This window comes from Coregonus lavaretus, assembly GCF_964263955.1.
Source record: "Coregonus lavaretus genome assembly, chromosome: 13".
In the NCBI taxonomy this organism is placed as follows: domain Eukaryota; kingdom Metazoa; phylum Chordata; class Actinopteri; order Salmoniformes; family Salmonidae; genus Coregonus; species Coregonus lavaretus.
In genome coordinates this window covers 25,419,651-25,427,251 of record NC_140000.1, presented here as the reverse complement: position 1 = coordinate 25,427,251, position 7,601 = coordinate 25,419,651, and positions in this window count along the sequence as shown.

Here is a 7,601-nt window from a genome sequence, read left to right as displayed (position 1 = left end):
GTGCTCCACCAGCCTCCGCAACACTCTGCGCACCAGGGCCACATGCTCGACACGGGTAGGCGAGTACACGAGAATGTCATCTATGTACACAACCACCCCCTGCCCCTGCATGTCCCTGAAGATCTCATCCACGAATGATTGGAAAACTGACGGAGCGTTCATCAACCCGTATGGCATGACAAGATACTTGTAATGGCCCGAGGTGGTACTAAAGGCTGTCTTCCATTCATCGCCCTCCCTGATGCGCACCAAGTTGTACGCGCTCCTGAGATCTAATTTAGTGAAGAAACGCGCCCCATGCAATGACTCAGTCATGGTCGCAATCAGCGGGAGTGGATAACTGTACTTCACCGTGATCTGATTGAGACCACGGTAATCGATGCACGGGCGTAAACCACCATCCTTTTTCTTCACAAAAAAGAAACTCGAGGACGCAGGGGAAGTGGAAGGCCGTATGTATCCTTGTCTCAGAGATTCGTCTATGTAAGTCTCCATAGCTTTCTTCTCCTCCTGAGACAGAGGATACACATGGCTCCGTGGGAGCGCAGCTCCTGCCTGGAGGTCTATCGCACAATCTCCCTGCCTATGGGGCGGCAACCGCGTCGCCCTCGACTTACTAAACGCAATAGCCAAATCCCCATACTCAGGGGGAACGTGCAATGCGGGCACCTGGTTTGGACTCTCCACCGAGGTAGCCCCTACGGAAACGCCCAAACATCGACCCACACACTGGGCAGACCACTCCATCAGAGCCCTCTCCTGCCACGAAATAGATGGGTTATGGGTACTCAACCAGGGCATGCCCAGCACCACCGGATACGCAGGCGAGTCAATCAGAAATAGCTGAATCATCTCCTGATGACCCCCCTGCGCACACATCCTAAGTGGCGCAGTGACCTCCCTGATCAAGCCCGCACCCAACGGACGGCTATCTAGGGCATGAACGGGGAAAGGGACATCAACAGGAAGAAGGGGAATCCCTAAGGCTAAACAAAACTTCTTATCAACAAAATTCCCAGCCGCGCCTGAATCTACCAGCGCCTTATGCTGGGAATGAGGTGCTACCTGTGGAAAACGCACAGGTATACAGAAATGTGCAACAGAGAGCTCTGGGTGAGTGGGGCGCCTACTCACCTGGAAGGAATCCCCAGTGCGGGACCTGTCGTCCTCTCCCCTAGGAGGCCATCCCCAGCACCTAGCCGCGGTGTGTCCTCCCCGACCACAGTTGGTGCAGGAGATGGACCCCCTCGTAAGCCGACCCCTCCTCTCTCTAGCGCCAGCGCCCCCGAGCTCCATGGGGCACGGCTCGGAGGCGCTGGAGGGTGAAATGGACGGACCCCCTCGGAACGTCCGCGGGTAGCTAGCAGGTTATCCAGCCTGATGGACATGTCGACCAACTGGTCGAACGAGAGGCTGGTGTCCCTACAGGCCAGCTCCCGACGGACGTCCTCGCGTAGACTACATCTGTAGTGATCGATGAGAGCCCGCTCATTCCACCCTGCATCTGCCGCTAGAGTACGGAATTCTAGGGCGAACTCCTGGGCACTCCTCTTCCCCTGCCGGAGGAAGACCAGACGCTCCCCCGCCGCTTTCCCCTCCGGGGGATGGTCAAACACCGCCCTGAAGCGGCGGGAGAACTCGTCGTAGGTGATGGTGTCCGCGTCGATCCTCCTCCACTCCGCGTTGGCCCATTCCAACGCCTTCCCGGAAAGGCAGGAGATCAGGGCGGACACGCTCTCATGTCCCGAGGGCGCCGGGTGCACGGTGGCCAGGTACAGCTCCACCTGGAGAAGGAATCCCTGACACCCTGCCGCGGTCCCATCGTAGGCCCTCGGGAGCGAGAGTCGAACTCCTCGGGGTTCCGGAGCGGGAATGGGCTGACTGGCCGATGGTGCTGGCAGGGAGGATGGCGGTGGAGGAGTCCCCCAGCCTCGGATGGTGGTGATCACCTCCTGCAGTGCGGACCCCATCTGCAGGATCTGGTCACTCTGTTCACGGACCTTGTCCTCCAGCGTCGCCTGGGCTGCTGCGGCTCCTGCTGATTCCATTCTTGAAGGTGTGTGATTCTGTCAAGAATGCTGTAGGTGGGTGTAGTGGTGGAATCAAGCGCAGGACACCGAAGTATAGTCCAACAAACTTTAGTTCAATTTCCAACAAGGAAAATACGAACAAACTTGCCCGAAGGCGAAACTACGCACGAAGGCGACAAAAACAAAAGGCGCACTAAACATGTGCGTAAACGCTCCAACACAGTGGAGTAAAGCTCAACCGAGCGAATAAGCAATATACAAGCACAACACACGACAGAAATAAATCAATCACACACAACACTAGACAAACACAACGAGAAACTTATAGGACACTAATTACGCTAAACGAGAACAGGTGTCACAACAAACAGACAAAAGCAAACGAACATGAAACATACAACGGTGGCAGCTAGTATTCCGGAGACAACGAACGCCGAAGCCTGCCCGAACAAGGAAGAGAGGCAGCCTCGGCCGAAACCGCGACAATTACCTGTATTAACTGCTCCTGTTTGAACTCATTACCTGTATAAAAGACACCTGTCCACACACTCAATCAAACAGTCTCCAACTTCTCCACAATGGCCAAGACCAGAGCTATGTAAGGACATCAGGGATAAAATTGTAGACCTGCACAAGGCTGGGATGGGCTACAGGAAAATAGGCAAGCAGCTTGGTGAGAAGGCAACAACTGTTGGCGCAATTATTAGAAGTTCAAGATGACGGTCAATCACCCTCGGTCTGGGGCTCCATGCAAGATCTCACCTCGTGGGGCATCAATGATCATGAGGAAGGTGAGGGATCAGCCCAGAACTACACGGCAGGACCTGGTCAATGACCTGAAGAGAGCTGGGACCACAGTCTCAAAGAAAACCATTAGTAACACACTACGCCGTCATGGATTAAAATCTTGCAGCGCACGCAATGTCCACCTGCTCAAGGCAGCGCATGTCCAGGCCCGTCTGAAGTTTGCCAATGACCATCTGGATGATCCAGAGGAGGAATGGGAGAAGATCATGTGGTCTGATGAGACAAAAATAGAGCTTTTTGGTCTAAACTCCACTCGCCGTGTTTGGAGGAAGAAGAAGGATGAGAACAACCCCAAGAACACCATCCCAACCGTGAAGCATGGAGGTGGAAACATCATTCTTTGGGGATGCTTTTCTGCAATGGGGACAGGACCACTGCACCATGTATCGCGAGATCTTGGCCAACAACCTCCTTCCCTCAGTAAGAGCATTGAAGATGGGTCGTGACTGGGTCTTCCAGCATGACAATGACCAGAAACACACAGCCAGGGCAACTAAGGAGTGGCTCCGTAAGAAGCATCTCAAGATCCTGGAGTGGCCTAGCCAGTCTCCAGACCTGAACCCAATAGAAAATCTTTGGAGCGAGCTGAAAGTCTGTATTGCCCAGCGACAGCCACGAAACCTGAAGGATCTGGAGAAGGTCTGTATGGAGGAGTGGGCCAAAATCCCTGCTGCAGTGTGTGCAAACCTGGTCAAGACCTACAGGAAACGTATGAACTCTGTAATTGCAAACAAAGGTTTCTGTACCAAATATTAAGTTCTGCTTTTCTGATGTATCAAATAAAATAAAATAAAATAAAATTGTATTGGTCACATGCGCCGAATACAACAGGTGCAGACATTACAGTGAAATGCTTACTTACAGCCCTTAACCAACAGTGCATTTATTTTAAACAAAAAAAGTAAAAATAAAACAACAACAAAAAAAGTGTTTAGAAAAAAAAGAGCAGAAGTAAAATAAAGTGACAGTAGGGAGGCTATATATACAGGGGGGTACCGTTGCAGAGTCAATGTGCGGGGGCACCGGCTAGTTGAGGTAGTTGAGGTAATATGTACATGTGGGTAGAGTTAAAGTGACTATGCATAAATACTTAACAGAGTAGCAGCAGCGTAAAAAGGATGGGGTGGGGGGGCAGTGCAAATAGTCCGGGTAGCCATGATTAGCTGTTCAGGAGTCTTATGGCTTGGGGGTAGAAGCTGTTGAGAAGTCTTTTGGACCTAGACTTGGCACTCCGGTACCGCTTGCCGTGCGGTAGCAGAGAGAACAGTCTATGACTAGGGTGGCTGGAGTCTTTGACAATTTTGAGGGCCTTCCTCTGACACCGCCTGGTATAGAGGTCCTGGATGGCAGGAAGCTTGGCCCCAGTGATGTACTGGGCCGTACGCACTACCCTCTGTAGTGCCTTGCGGTCGGAGGCCAAGCAGTTGCCATACCAGGCGGTGATGCAACCAGTCAGGATGCTCTCGATGGTGCAGCTGTAGAATTTTTTGAGGATCTGAGGACCCATGCCAAATCTTTTTAGTCTCCTGAGGGGGAATAGGCTTTGTCGTGCCCTCTTCACGACTGTCTTGGTGTGTTTGGACCATGATAGTTCGTTGGTGATGTGGACACCAAGGAACTTGAAGCTCTCAACCTGTTCCACTACAGCCCCGTCGATGAGAATGGGGGCGTGCTCAGTCCTCTTTTTTTTCCTGTAGTCCACAATCATCTCCTTTGTCTTGGTCACGTTGAGGGAGAGGTTGTTGTCCTGGCACCACACGGCCAGATCTCTGACCTCCTCCCTATAGGCTGTCTCATCGTTGTCGGTGATCAGGCCTACCACTGTTGTGTCGTCTGCAAATTTAATGATGGTGTTGGAGTCGTGCCTGGCCATGCAGTCATGGGTGAACAGAGAGTACAGGAGGGGACTGAGCACGCACCCCTGAGGGGCCCCTGTGTTGAGGATCAGTGTGGCAGATGTGTTGTTACCTACCCTTACCACCTGGGGGCGGCCCGTCAGGAAGTCCAGGATCCAGTTGCAGAGGGAGGTGTTTAGTCCCAGGATCCTTAGCTTAGTGATGAGCTTAGAGGGCACTATGGTGTTGAATGCTGAGCTGTAGTCAATGAATAGCATTCTCACGTAGGTGTTCCTCTTGTCCAGGTGGGAAAGGGCAGTGTGGAGTGCAATAGAGATTGCATCATCTGTGGATCTGTTGGGGCGGTATGCAAATTGGAGTGGGTCTAGGGTTTCTGGGATAATGCTGTTGATGTGAGCCATGACCAGCCTTTCAAAGCACTTCATGGCTACAGACGTCAGTGCTACGGGTCGGTAGTCATTTAGGCAGGTTATCTTAGAGTCCTTGGGCACGGGGACTATGGTGGTCTGCTTGAAACATGTTGGTATTACAGACTCAGTCAGGGACATGTTGAAAATGTCAGTGAAGACACTTGCCAGTTGGTCAGCACATGCTCGGAGTACACGTCCTGGTAATCCGTCTGGCCCTGCGGCCTTGTGAATGTTGACCTGCTTAAAAGTCTTACTCACATCGGCTACGGAGAGCGTGCCGTGATCACATAGTCATCCGGAACAGCTGGTGCTCTCATGCATGCTTCAGTGTTGCTTGCCTCGAAGCGAGCATAGAAGTGGTTTAGCTCGTCTGGTAGGCTTGTGTCACTGGGCAGCTCGCGGCTGTGCTTCCCTTTGTAGTCTGTAATAGTTTTCAAGCCCTGCCACATCCGACGAGCGTCAGAGCCAGTGTAGTACGATTCAATCTTAGACCTGTATTGACTCTTTGCCTGTTTGATGGTTCGTCGGAGGTCATAGCGGGATTTCTTATAAGCGTCCAGGTTAGAGTCCCGTTCCTTGAAAGCGGCAGCTCTACCCTTTAGCTCAGTGCGGATGTTTCCTGTAATCCATGGCTTCTGGTTGGGGTATGTACGTACGGTCACTGTGAGGACGACATCATCGATGCACTTATTGATGAAGCCAGTGACTGATGTGGTGTACTCCTCAATGCTGTCTGAAGAATCTCGGAACATGTTCCAGTCTGTGCTAGCAAAACAGTCCTGTAGCTTAGCATCTGCGTCATCTGACCACTTTTTTATTAACCGAGTCACTGGTGCTTCCTGCTTTAGTTTTGCTTATAAGCAGGAATCAGGAGGATAGAGTTATGGTCAGATTTGCCAAATGGAGGGCGAGGGAGAGCTTTGTATGCGTCTCTGTGTGTGGAGTAAAGGTGGTCTAGAGTTTTTTTTCCCTCTGGTTGCACATTTAACATGCTGGTAGAAATTAGGTAGAACGGATTTAAGTTTCCCTGCATTAAAGTCCCCGGCCACTAGGAGCGCTGCATCTGGATGAGCGTTTTCCTGTTGATTAATGGCCTTGTACAACTCAAATACTTATGTCATGCAATAAAATGCAAATTAATTACTTAAAAATCATACAATGTGATTTTCTGGATTTTTGTTTTAGATTCCGTCTCTCACAGTTGAAGTGGACCTATGATAAAAATTACAGACCTCTACATGCTTTGTAAGTAGGAAAACCTGCAAAATCGGCAGTGTATCAAATACTTGTTCTCCCCACTCTATATATATATAGTAGGGGAAAAAAGTATTTAGTCAGCCACCAATTGTGCAAGTTCTCCCACTTAAAAAGATGAGAGAGGCCTGTAATTCTCATCATAGGTACACGTCAACTATGACAGACAAATTGAGAAAAAAAATCCAGAAAATCACATTGTAGGATTTTTAATGAATTTATTTGCAAATTATGGTGGAAAATAAGTATTTGGTCACCTACAAACAAGCAAGATTTCTGGCTCTCACAGACCTGTAACTTCTTCTTTAAGAGGCTCCTCTGTCCTCCACTCGTTACCTGTATTAATGGCACCTGTTTGAACTTGCTAGAGTGCATTTGGATGATCCAGAAGAGGATTGGGAGAATGTCATATGGTCAGATGAAACCAAAATATAACTTTTTGGTAAAAACTAAACTCGTCGTGTTTGGAGGACAAAGAATGCTGAGTTGCATCCAAAGAACACCATACCTACTGTGAAGCATGGGGGTGGAAACATCATGCTTTGGGGCTGTTTTTCTGCAAAGGGACCAGGATGTCTGATCCGTGTAAAGGAAAGAATGAATGGGGCCATGTATCGTGAGATTTTGAGTGAAAACCTCCTTCCATCAGCAAGGGCATTGAAGATGAAACGTGGCTGGGTCTTTCAGCATGACAATGATCCCAAACACACCGCCCGGGCAACGAAGGAGTGGCTTCGTAAGAAGCATTTCAAGATCCTGGATTGGCCTAGCCAGTCTCCAGATTTCAACCCCATTGAAAATCTTTGGAGGGAGTTGAAAGTCTGTGTTGCCCAGCGACAGCCCCAAAACATCACTGCTCTAGAGGAGATCTGCATGGAGGAATGGGCCAAAATACCAGCAACAGTGTGTGAAAACCTTGGGAAGACTTACAGAAAACGTTTGACCTGTGTCATTGCCAACAAAGGGTATATAACAAAGTATTGAGAAACTTTTGTTATTAATAATATAATATGCCATTTAGCAGACGCTTTTATCCAAAGCGACTTACAGTCATGCGTGCATAAATTTTTGTGTATGGGTGGTCCCGGGGATCGAACCCACTACCTTGGCGTTACAAGCGCCGTGCTCTACCAGCTGAGCTACAGAGGACCACTTATTGACCAAATACTTATTTTCCACCATAATTTGCAAATACATTCATAAAAAAATCCTACAATGTGATTTTCTGGAATTTTGTTTCTCAT